General features: G+C 36.6%; 1 protein-coding gene and 2 pseudogenes across 5 annotated transcripts in view; all 3 read right to left on the reverse strand.

The window, feature by feature from the left end:
- The window catches only part of LOC116099679 (T-cell surface glycoprotein YE1/48-like), an 837,511-nt gene that overhangs the window by 24,922 nt on the left and 799,293 nt on the right, over positions 1–13,296 (reverse strand). The gene's annotated exons all lie outside the window — the stretch shown is intronic.
- LOC116099682 overlaps positions 1–13,296 on the reverse strand; it is a 122,336-nt pseudogene that overhangs the window by 10,886 nt on the left and 98,154 nt on the right.
- Positions 8,257–13,296, reverse strand: part of LOC116098463 — a 16,447-nt pseudogene continuing 11,407 nt past the window's right edge.

Genomic DNA, 13,296 nt, shown 5'->3' on the forward strand with positions numbered 1-13,296 from the left:
CAACAGTCATTATCATGTAGACCCCTCACACTAAAATATGTACAGTATTCTGTTTTCTTCACTGATTTAATTACCACCAAATCAATATAAAACAAAATATGATAGTTATTAATATTTGAAGCTTATATAGTAGAACGTCATGATATTTGAAACAAAGTTTATTGACTAAAATTTATAGAATATAAAATTAAGTAAATATGTATCACTAAAATATTTTTATTTTCCCTAAACTCCTAAAATATTGTCTTGAGCCAGTGACTTGAGTGGGATAATACTGTTGACACCAAACCTGACCATTGGAGTTTAGCATACAAATGTCTCATAACTAAAGGAAAGGCCTAACTCCTTTCAGCTGACCACTAAATGCTCTTTTGCTGTGATCTGTGCATATACATGCACAATTAATTGACACAAAAATGCATAAACATAATAACAACAAAAATATGGTTTTAAAATAACAACACATTTAAAAATAACAACACATTATGGTTTCAATACCATTAACTATGCTCATCAAGCAGAATTTTTTTTTTTAGCATTCCTGAAACAATAAGTGATTAATTTATACTGAAGTTGAAGTTCTATGATATTGTATGCAGTGATGACAGATTAAAAAGGAGAAATAAATGTATGTGTCACCCAGTACAAGGTTTCATGTCCGTAGTTTATAAAGAAAAAAAGGAGATGTGTAATAAGCCTACAAATGATGGTTTTAGGATACAACTTGGTTGTTTTCCTTTTGATTTCTGCACCTCAGAGCTAAGTGGTCTTCATTGAAACATAGTGAATGACAGACTTCCCTGTATTCAACACAGGGCAATCTTTACTGTTTGGTTTATTAAGTGCCACAATTACTTTCCTGTGAAAATTATTTTTAAAAAGTTGAATAGAAAATAAAACAAAGAAAAGATGATACATACCTGTAAAACTCATCATCTGGGAGTAAACAAGGGGATAAGGTTTTGGATGACTGAGTGAGTAGGATTACAAACCAGGTCAGACTCGCATTTTCAACAAGAACTTGATCAAATATTACCTAATAATTAAAACTGCCTTCAATACATTTGAGAAATGGAATGAAGCCAATTATTTTATAAAAAAGGGTTCAGTAGAGGTAATATTCTCAAAGGATTAGCAGAGCGTGACAGCCAGTCTTTCTCCTAATAAACAGGGCAAGATGGATAGTGAATCCATGGACAATGATCATTCAAATCCTTAAATAATTAATGTGGACAGACGCACGGGTACACAATTGTAGCTTCAGCATTTGCAAGGCAAGGCAGGAGGATCAGGAGTTCATGACTGGCTTGGTCAAGTGATTTTTAACCAAGCTAGCATAATTATAATATGTATCAAAGAAGATGAAGCAGGGGTGAAATCGACAGTACTCGGATGGCAAAGGGGGAAATCTTCAACAGAAGGCAATTTTATTGAGTCCTAGATATAAGTCAAGAGAAATGGACTATTTAGATTTATCATAGGAGAGGGAAAAAAAGATAAATGGCCAAGTGGGCGATGAATCATAGACAGAACAGGTAAAATACAATAGGATTGAGTATACACATTAGCGAGCCATGCGATATGATGGAGTTGATAAAGCATTGTGATGATCATGGGCAAAGACAAAAAGGATCACTAACTATTCGCAAATACACAGGAATCACATCATCTGAGTCATGACCTCTTGACTTTACCTTACATAGTGATGCCCACCTACACCTCTACCCAAGAACCACAAGTCAGACTTATAGCTGCTCACTAGGTTCTTCAGCAGCTACCATTGTAACAAATATAGAAGTTATTGCATTCTCCCACTTAAGAAAATGCTTGAGGAAGCCACAGAAATCTTCAGACCACCATGTTTCCTTACTGAAGAGTCAGGTCTGGTTTTAACTACAAGACCACCACCTGAGAATAGTTCTGTAGCATAGTCAAGGTCTATGAAGATCTCTTAACCTAGATGAAGGTATGATCTCAGCTTCTGATGCCTCACTCCAAATGTTATCTGCTGCCCAAATCTCACTCTGTATGTTGCTGTAGACTATAAACAATTTTGTTAACTCTGTGTTCCATCATTTCAGCAGTACTGGCAACACTGGCCATTGTAAGGTATAAGCAAGAGGATCAGGGCTAGCCTCTTAGTAATAACACTTCAGAAAAAGACTATGTATACTTTTCTACTTTTATATAGAAAAATAAGTTAATAACAACAATAATAATTTGTATGATATGAACATATTAATACATCTGAAAAAGTATAATCTATTCCTTCACCACCAGCTTTCTTGAGCTTATGATTTGAGAGGAGAGGAACTTATATTCGCTTTGATTTGAAATCTTGCTGTCCACTCTGACAGGGCCACATTTACATTAGAAGTGAGCCAGACCTGCCATATTCCCTGGCACTGAATGGAAGAAAGTTTCCTGAGAAACATACTACTGTGGATGCAATAACTCAGATAGTTTCTGTACCAGTGAAAAGAAGCTCAGTGAATACCACCATGAGCAAAGGCAGCAGCAACAGTATAGTAAACGTGTAAGGCTTCACACACTAGGATTACCAAATAACATATTTAAAATAAGTGTGCTTGGTATCTTTCAAGAACAAAAGAAAAGGACAGTCTCACATGCCTGATGTGCCAGCCATTGAGAGATGGAGACAGGAGAATCAGGAGTTCAAGTGTAGCCTGGCTGAGAAGAATACCTATCTCAAAACAACAACAAAAACTAAAAGTTTAAAATATTTTGAAAGATATAAAGGACAACTCAGCATATAACTAACTATGAACACTATTAAAGACAAACACAGAATCATTTGGGAAAATCAGTATTTATTGTTTTCAAAACCATCAATATACAGGGGAATTTATAAGTGTATTATATCAAAGCTGAGGAGTTGAATCTGAGCATTAAAGGATCAAATGGAGGTATGAAATGAAAGATAAATCACAGGAAAGAATAAAACATGGATTAATCAATACAAAAGGTCTATGAAAAAAGCCTTATGGAAATGTAATAATTAGTTCATAGTTGATAACACAAAACAGACTGTTTCTTTAAGAGATTGTTTTGTTTCTGTTTCTTGAATGTTTTTCCCTATTTTTCATTTTGTTAATTTATTTTTTTACTTGTTTGATTTTTGTGTTTTTTGTGTTCATCAAGAGAGACAAAGAGGATGAAACTTGGTGGATAGGAAAGTTGGGGAGGCTTTGGGAGGATGTGGAGTTAGAAAACCTGATCACAATATATTCTATGAAAAAATGATAACATCAGAGTAGAGCTGGTTGTGGGGTGCTGCACAGCTTTTATCTTAGCACTCAGGATTAGAGTCACGTAGATCTCTGAGACTTAGATCAACCTGGTCTAGAGAGTAAGTTCCAGCACACTCAGGACAACACAACAGCTCTCTATTCAAAATCCTAAAAAATAAAAAAGATAATATGACTGTAAAGAAAAATAAAACCACAGCAACATTAGTAATTAAATGAAAATTGAAATGTATGGCAGGGCTCACAGAGGCCTCTAACACAGCACTGTCACCTCTACATTTGCTTATTCACCACAACTACATGATAACACCCTATAGCTGAAGACACAACACACTGTGACACCAGGACTTAGAGATTTAATCACAAATCAGTCAGGAAACATTTGCCCTTTGACTAGCTTTCAGAAGGTCAGAAGGTGCATTGCAGTCTTCTGGGAGGAGAAAAGTTAGCAAGGTCATTACTCCTACCATGCCCAGCTACATACATGCTACGCAAGATATTTCTAGTACTACCATTGTTAGGGGATAACTAATTATTTTCTTACTGGATTTGAAGCATCTACCACACCAGGGATGTCATGTTTTAAATTTTAATTAAATCAAAAGCTCATGACTAGAGAGATCTTGAACCCTAGGGAGGAATTGTCTCTAAACCTTCTGTTACATGGTCATGTGGGAAAATTGCATTATTAGTAATTTATGTTTATTATCTAGACCTAGTTAGGATTTCAGTGCTGTAAGGATAGCCTTATCAAACACCTCTTATAAGGGACAACATTTAATTTGGATTGGCTTACAGGATCAGAGGCTCAGTACCTTATCAAGGAGGGAGGATAGCAGCATCCAGCAGATGGGGGCTGGAAGAAGAACCAAAAGTTCTATATCTTGATCCATAGGCACCCAGGTGAAGATTGGCTTCCACATTGTTAGGAGAAGGGTCTTAAGGTCCAGCCACACAATGACAAACTTTCTCCAACAAGGCCACATGTACTCCAACATGGCCACACTTCCTAATAGTGCCACTCTCTAGGCCAAGCATATTCAAACCACTATATTCCACTCCCTATCCTTCATAGTCTTGCTTAAATTCGTGAGTTTATGGGAGACATATGTAAACATAGCATAATGCAAAATGCATTTAGTCCCAACTTCAAAAGTCCCTATAGTCTACAGCAGTGGCAGCAAGGCAAAAAGTACAAAGTTCAAAGTCTTTTCTGAGATTCAACCACTTGAATATACAGCTTACATACCTCTGCCATCACTGGACGGTTAATATCTTTCCAAAATTCCATATGGAGGAAATATAAGAATAAAACAAGACAGAAAACCAGATAGGCAACTCCAAACTCTGCATCTCCATGTCTGATATCAAACAAGTCCAGATGTCTGACTCCTTTTACATTTTTGTTGACTACAACAAACTTCTTTAACTTCTCTGGTTCCATGCTCTGTTAGCAGCTTTCCTCAGATCGCAGCTCCTTATCCACTATCTTGGGTAGACTCATGAACATCTGTGTTCCCCCAAAGGGCTTGCATCACTTCTGCAGCTCTGTCCTTTGAAGCTTTCTAGGTTGTGGTTGACTCCATTTCACTGCTTCTGCTGTTTGGTGGTCATCCCATGATACTGGCATCTCCAATATGCTGGAGACTTCTGCTGTATAACTGGGTTTCAACAATAGCCTCTTGTATTCTTTCTTTATGGTGTCAAACCCCAATTTCATTGTACGAACCTCTAAGTTCTGGGCCATCAACTGCAACTGAGGCTACACCTTTACCAATGGCCTTGCCAGGCCTCTCACAGTGCCAAGTCACAGCTGCTTTTCATGATTCTTTCATACGTTCAAAACCAGTACTAAGAGATATGGAGAAGAAAACATTTTCTTTCTTGTTTTGGTGAGAAACTCTATAGATGTCTGTTAGTTCCATTTCATGCATATTGTCTATTAGTTTCATTATTTCTCTGCTTAGTTTTTGTCTGAATGACCTGTCAATTAGTGAGAGTCAGGTGTTGAATTATCTACTATTAATACATGGGATTTGGTGTGGGATTTAAACTGTAACAGTGTTTCCCTTTCAAATAAGGATGCCCTTGTGTTTGTGTATAGTTGTTCATAATTGAGATATCACCACAGTAGAATTTATCTTTGATGAGTAGGAAGTGTTGTTCTCTGTCTATTTTGATTAATCTTGGCTGAGAGTCTACTTTATTAGGTATTAGGATGGCTAATGCATCTTGCTTCTTGGGTCCATTTGCTTGGAATACTTTTTTTCCAGCTGTTTGCTCAGAGGTAATGCTTATATTTTTTCTGAGGTGTCTTTCTTGTATGCAGTAGAATGATGAGTCATTTTTTTCTATCCATCCTGTCTCCCTGTGTCATTTTATGGGAATTGAGTCCATTGATATTGAGAGATATTAATGACCAGTGATTGTTATCTTCTTATTTTGATGGTGGTGGCAGTAGTGTGTGTGTGTGTGTGTGTGTGTGTGTGTGTGTGTGTGTGTGTGTGTGTGTTTGTGTGTATGAGTCCTTTCCTTGTTTTTGCAGGTATCGAGTTACTTATTTCCTATCTTTTCTTGGATGGAGTTATCCACTTTGGTTTAGAGTTTTCCTTCTAGTACTTTGTATAGGTCATGATTTGTGGATAGATACTCTTTGAATTTATATTTGCATTGAAATATCTTGTTTTTTCCACCTATGGTGATTAAGAGTTTTACTGGGTATTTTAGTGTAGGCGGGAGTCTTTGAATTTTTAGAGGTTGCTACATATTCAGGCCCTTCTAGCTTTTAGAGTCTTTGTTCAGAATTTGGTTGTAATTATGGAAAGACTACCATTCTATGTTATCTGCCCATTTCCCCTTGCTTCTTTTTATATTCCTTCTTGGTACTGTAGGTTTGTGTTCAGATTATTAAGTGGGGAGAGGGTTTTATTTTCTGGTCCAGACTAATTCGTGTTCTTTAGGATCTTGTATTTATATAGGTATATTTTATTCAGGTTGTGATTTTTATTTTTTATTTTGTCAAAAACAAATATCAGTAAAAAATGGGGTACAGAGCTAAACAAAGAGTTCTCAACTGAGGAATTCCAAATAGCTAAGGAACACCTAATGTTCAACATCTTTAGTCATCAGGGAAACGCAAATCAAAACAACCTTGAGATCCCAACTCACACCAGTCAGAATGGCTAAGATAAAAAACTCAGGTGACAGCAGATTCTGGAAATGCTGAAGAGAAAGAGGAACTCTTCTTCATGAATGGTGGTATTGCAAGCTGGTACAACCACTCTGGAAATCAGTTTTGCAATTACTCAAAAAATTGGACATAGTACTACCTGAGTACCTAGCAATACTACTCCTGGGCATATACCCAAAAGATGCTCCAACATGTAATAAGGATATATGTTCCACTATATTCATAATAGCCAGAATCTACAAAAAAACCCAGATGTCCCTCAACAGAGGAATTGATATAGAAAATGTGGTACATCTACACAATGGAGTACTACTCAGCTATTAAAAACAATGAATTTATGAATTTCTTAGTGAAATGGATGGATCTGGAGAATATCATCCTGTGTGAGGTAACTCAATCACAAAAGAACAAACATTGTATGCACTCACTGATAATTGAATATTAGCCCAGAAGTTCGGAATACCTAAGATACGATCCACAAACCATAACAAACTCAAGAAGAAGGAAGGCCAATGTGTGGATACTTTGATCATGCTTAGAAGGGGGAACAAAATAACCATGGAAGGAGTTGCAGAGACAAAGTGTAGAACAGAGACTGAAGGAAGGACAATCCAAAGACTCTTCCACCTAGGAATCCTTCCCGTATTCAATCACCAAACTCAGGCACTATTGTGGATGTCAGCAAGTGCTGGCTGACAGGAGCCTGATAATAGCTGTCTCCTGAGAGGTTCTGCAAGTGCCCAACAAATACAGAAGTGGAGGCTCACAGCCATCAATTGAACTGAGCACAGACCCAATTAATGAGCTAGAAAAAGGACCCAAGAAGCTGAAGGGGTTTGCAGCCCCACAGGAGGAACAACAATATGAACTAACCAGTACCCCCAGAGCTCCAAGGGACTACACAACCAACCAAAGTACACATGATCAGACTCATGGCTTCAGCTGCATATGTAGCAAAGGTTAGTCTAGTTGGTCATAAATGGGAGGAGAGGCCCTTGGTACTCTATGACACAGTGTAGATGAATGTCAGATACAGGAAGAGGGAAAGAGTGGGTCGTTGAGCAGGGGGAGGGAGGAAGGGAACAGGGTTTTGTTTCAAAGGGGAAAACAGGAAAGGTGATAACATTGAAATGTAAATAAAGAAAATATCAAATAAATAATATTTTCTGGGCCTCAGAGCTGGACATATAACCTTCTTCTTTTCCTTTCATTTTCAGATTAGTTCATTCTATAGTATATTCCACATTTCCTGGATATTTTGTGTCAGGAATTTTTTAGAGTTAACGTCTTCTTTGATTGATGTATCAATATCTTCTTTGTATTTTCTAAACCTGAGATTCTCTCATCCATCTTCTGTATTCTGTTGGTGATGCTTGTATCTTTTGTTCCTGTTCTCTTCCCTAGGTTTTCCATCTCCAGGATTCACTGTTTGTTTTCTTTACAGCTTCTATTTCTATCTCTCTTAGGAGATATAAAGAGAAATCCATCACTTTCCATCTGGAAAATTTTTTTCTTGGTGTGGCAAGGCTTCTGATAGGTGTCCTTGGGATGTATAATTCTGAATCTACAGTTCTGTGTGTTTCAGGATGTGCAGGTCTGTTCTATAATCATAGATCTGATTAAATTGGGCAGACCAATGGAAAGAGAATGTAGGTCCCCCAGGTAGACTAGTGCAGCTAGGTTTGCTACAAATGACACAGCAAGCAGGGAAGATGGGTGGATGAAGTGCTGTATTCTAGCTCTTATTGGTGCTTTCAATAAAGATGATTTATTCTACTCATAATGAAGTACTCAGGCTGTTTATTAGGGTTCTTTATTTAGTTCTATGGGATTTTATACAAATAGAACAGATTCCTCCAGGCTTTGGGCAAAGCCTGTCCATATATCATAGAAGATCTGTCTTGTCTCCAGCAAGAAGGAAGGTTTCCTCTGCTCTGTCAAGTGAGGTTCCTGAGCACATTCCCCAAATCATTCAGATGGTCTCTCTGTTTGTACTGCAGACTAAGTCTATGATGAAAACACTTGTTTGTAAAGAGTCATGAATTACTACAGTAAAGAAATGATAATCAGAACATTTCAGTTTTTACCTTTAAGACATATTGGCGAGTCACTGAGGGAATTTTTCCAGTCTCTTCCCACAAATACAGCTGTATGAATTACTACAGGCAATATTGTTTAGTCTTGTTTTAGATAAGAAGACACATCGTCCATCCTTTACATTGAATTTCCTTATGTTCAAGTCAATGAAAAACAAGAAAACAATGTGCAAGTAGTGAAATCTGTATATTCACAGAAATAAGTCACGACTTCAAAAATTCTATTCACTAAAGTAGACAAAATATGTAACTACTAATCATGAGTTGATCACTAGAGTGTGTTCTTTTGTCTAAGCTCATTAATAAAAAAAAAAAAGTCTCTCTGTCACAAGAAAATCTACATCTTATTTCAAGTTGGAATTTTTGACAGTAGGGAAAACTGATTTTCAGTATTTCCAAGGAGTTATTTTATCCTTAACCTGCTCTCCCATTTATATCTTGTGGATAAAATGCTCGTATAAAAGTACAAACAGGATGAGCAGTGTTGGCGCATTCCTTTAATCCCAGCACCTGGTAGATTTCTGTGTTTGAGGCCAGTCTGGTTTTTTTTGAAACCCTGTCTCAAAAAAAAAAAAAAAAAAAAAAAAAAAAAACAAAAAAAACAAAAGAACAAAACAAACCAGAACAAAAAAAAAGGAAAAAATATATTTGTGACACAAAGAACACAGTCTTATATGCTCATGTTATAAGGAGAAAGGGAAGATTTGAAATACAATCACAGATAAAGGTTTATAACTAATATTTTGGACTGAGATCTTCTCTTCCTTCCCCATATTCTAGTTAATGGGCCTTCACAGAAACATGGTACTCTGCAGGATAGTATGTTAAAGGCCTTAAATACCCTTCTTCAAAAAGAAAAATAATTACACACTGCAAAATAAAAAATAAATTAGATACACTGACACTAATAGAGGAGAAGGTGAAGAGCCTCTAACACATGGGCACTGAGGAAATTTTCCTGAACAGAACACCAGGGCTTATGCTCTAAAATCAACAATAGATAAATGGGACCTCATAAAATTGCAAAGCTTCTGTAAGACAAAATACACTGTCAATAGGACAAAACTGCAACCAACAGATTGGGAAAAGATCTTTAACAATCCTCCATTTGAGAGAGGGCTAATAACCTATATATACAAAGAACTTAAGAAGTTAGACTCCAGAGAATCAAATAACCCTATTAAAAAACAGGATACAAAGCTAGGCAGGAGTGGGTGAGTGGGTGGGGTAGCACCTTCATAGAAGCAGCGGGAGGGGAGATGGAAAAGAAGTTTCTAGAGGAGAAACCAGGAAAGGGGATAACATTTGACATGTAAATAAAGAAAATATCCAATAAAGGAAAAAATAAATAAATTAGATCACAGAGCAAATTAGCACATAGGCTGAAATAGAAGTAATTAAGTATTTAAGTGCCACAACTACATTATTGGAGAAATGTACTTTATAATGTAGACAAAACTATAAGGCACTAGGAAAAGTGATGCAGGCTGAATTAAGAAGATATAACCAGGTCAGATTCGGCTATAGAGGGAGGCCCTAATCAAACACTATCTAATAATTAAAACCTCACTTGATGCACTTATGATCACTCAGTAAGGAGATTCCTATGCAGACTTAGGCTTCAGCAGAGCTGAAACTTCAGAAGGTCATCATAACCTGGCAGTCATTCTCCTAAATCTCAGGGCAAACAGAACAGTGGATCTATGTGAAATGGTCATTTACATACTAAATACTGAATCCACAAAATTCAAGAGTTCAAAGCATATTTGGAAAATACAGTGAATTTGAACCAGGCTAGCCTAGTAAAAATCTATGTCAAAGAATACCAGACAGAGAAAGACATCCACCAACCTCCTTGGAGCTGAAAGCAAATGGATAAAACTTTAACAAATGATTACCTTTCTATCACTTTGAATTAAAACCAAGGAGAAATAGAGTATTTTGATTTACCATACCAACAGAAAAGGAAGATAAATGAAACTCATGTGGCTATGAATAATAGACAGGGAGGGGAGATACAGTAGGAATGAGTGGACACATTAGCTAGCCATGAGATAATTTGATCAGGACAATCAGTGAAGGATGTATGCTGATTATGGGCAAAGACAAAGGGATCTAATAGACTATTCAAAGATACACATGACATATGCTGCATCATGAGCTCTTAAATTTACTCTCATACTGAGGCACACCTAGATCTATACACAAGAATCACAAGTTAGGCTCACAGCTGTTCACTGGGTTCATTAGAAGATGGCATTGTAACAGGTGGGCAAGCTTCTGTGTGTTCTCTCAGGAGAAAGTTCTTGTGGTTATTGCATGAACCTTCTGACCACTGGACTCCCTTACTCACACTTCAGTTCTGGTCCTATACCAATATCATCATCACAGAACAGTTGTGTAGCATACTCAAGGTCCACAAAAAACTCTTAACCTTGATGCAGGCACCTCCATCTAAATGTTACCACCTGCCCTATTCTGACACTCTATGCTGCTAGAGGTAATAAAGAAATCCATTAACTCTGTGGACAATCATAATATCAAAGCCTATAAATCCCACTCCTTGGGAGATAGAAACAGGAAGAATTAGGCTAGTCTGTGTAAAATGATGAGTCATAGAGAAAAAACAAAATTAATAACAGTACTAATAATCACTGTGATTAGAACATATTAATACATCTTGTAAGGCTGTCTGTCCTGGGGCCACTTATGTGACAGCCTTCTTAGGAAAGTTTTGGAGGAAAAAGAGGAAGATATTTCTGGAATGTTTGGAACCTAGCTGTCCACACTGACAAGGCCACAAATTTGAATAGAAGTGCACTAGACCTGCCATGTTCCCAGGCACTGAATGAAGGATTCCTAAGAAAGTTATGACTGTGGGTACCATGCCTCAGACAGTTTATGTAGCTGCTGAAGAAGAAATCCAATGAATGTCACAAAGAAAATGACATTATAAACAAAAGACAACAGAAACAGTACATTAAACTTACAAAAGTATAGACAATGAGATTACCAGCTAGCATGAGTAAAACAAGTATAACTGACATCTTTCAAGAGATAGAAGAACCACAAGGTATGCCTACCCATAGTCCCAACAGCTGAGCTATTGAGACAGGAGGATCACGAGTTCAAGGACAGCCTGAGTGAGGTAAATCCCTATCTCAAAATATTAACAAAATAATAAAAATTAAATTTATTTTTAAATTATAAAAAGAAAAACTTAACATATCACTACATGGCAAAGTTATTAAAGAGCAAATAATTATGAGGTGATACATGTACATGCACACATATATACACACAAATGAGTAGATGAGCACATATAGATGCAGACACAACACAAATAAATGAGTAGGTGAGCACATGTATATGCACACATGTAAATAGACATAGATAAGCACATGTGCATGCACACATTTATGCACACAAATGAGTAGCTGAGTACATGCCCAAAGATGGAATAAGAAAATGCTTATAGTTTAAATTTTATGGTGTTCAGGGTTTTTTTTTAAATCTACCTAGAACAGTTTTGTGGGGGATCAAAATTTTATTCAATATGACTTCATATTAAAAACAAGAGGGCATTTTATTCATGTGTTTTTCAGTAAGAGCATTTTACCTCAATTCTGGTTGAATATAGACATAAAAAAGACTAGACAACTATATCCAATTCATAAAAAATTCAATGCCAGCCTTTGTTTCTATTGGATAGATCAATTTAAACAAGAATATGCTATTTCTACTGGATTGTTTTCTGATTTTGTTAAAAATGGGAAATATGCAAAGATTCGTGAACACTAGAAACATCTATAAAAACATTACTCTCAAATCAAGATTCTGATCCTAATAGTTAATCTTAAGCTTTATCCAAAGGAACCATCTTTGTAGAAACCTTCAATGTTCACATAAAGTAAAATAATAGAACATTTTAAAAAAACAAAGAAAGAAAAAAACAAAGTGCAAGGCAAAGAATAACTCCAGAGGAATTACTGACTTGTTAGGGAGATGACAGAGGTCTCCCACACAGCACAGGTCATTGCTAATGTACATCCTTACTATAACTACATGATAAGACCCTATCGGTGAAGATACTCGTGCTTCGACATTAGCACATAGAGAAGTCTATAGCAAACCAATATGGAAATATCTTCCCCTGAGCTGCTTTCAGAGGGTTAAATAGGTGCTTTGCAGGTTGCAAGGGAGATATGAGTAGTCCTATCCTGCACTGGACCCTGAATGCTACAATGCTGACCTGGTAGGCCAGATATGTTTTAGGATAAATGTTTTCTTATTGGAACTGAGGGCTTTACCATATGAGAAAATAACATTTGGAATTTCAGTCCAAATCAAAAGTGCAAGATTGAGGGCCTTCACAGGTCCTAGGTTAGAACTTGCTACATTGCTCTGCTAAGTGGTCTGTGGTTAGAATGTATCCTTAACATTTATAGTTATAGCCTAGATTTGTGCTGCTCTCAACCTCCATCAAAGATGCTTCTTTATATAGTGGGCCATAGTCCATACAGTGAGATATAATTGGTCAAATTGCTTAGGAGAAGTATGTATGTGCTCAGCCCTTAAGGAGACATCTTCATCAACTTCTCTACCTCCATACTACCATCAAGACTCAGAATACAGCAAGGAGAGGACATGGAAAGAATATAAGAACTCAAAATGAAAAAACTCTGTGAAATGCAGTTTTCTGGAAAAGATGAGAATTCTGCATTATTTCTTTTTATAAAAT

The sequence above is a fragment of the Mastomys coucha genome, unplaced genomic scaffold, assembly GCF_008632895.1.
Source record: "Mastomys coucha isolate ucsf_1 unplaced genomic scaffold, UCSF_Mcou_1 pScaffold20, whole genome shotgun sequence".
Classification (NCBI taxonomy): domain Eukaryota; kingdom Metazoa; phylum Chordata; class Mammalia; order Rodentia; family Muridae; genus Mastomys; species Mastomys coucha.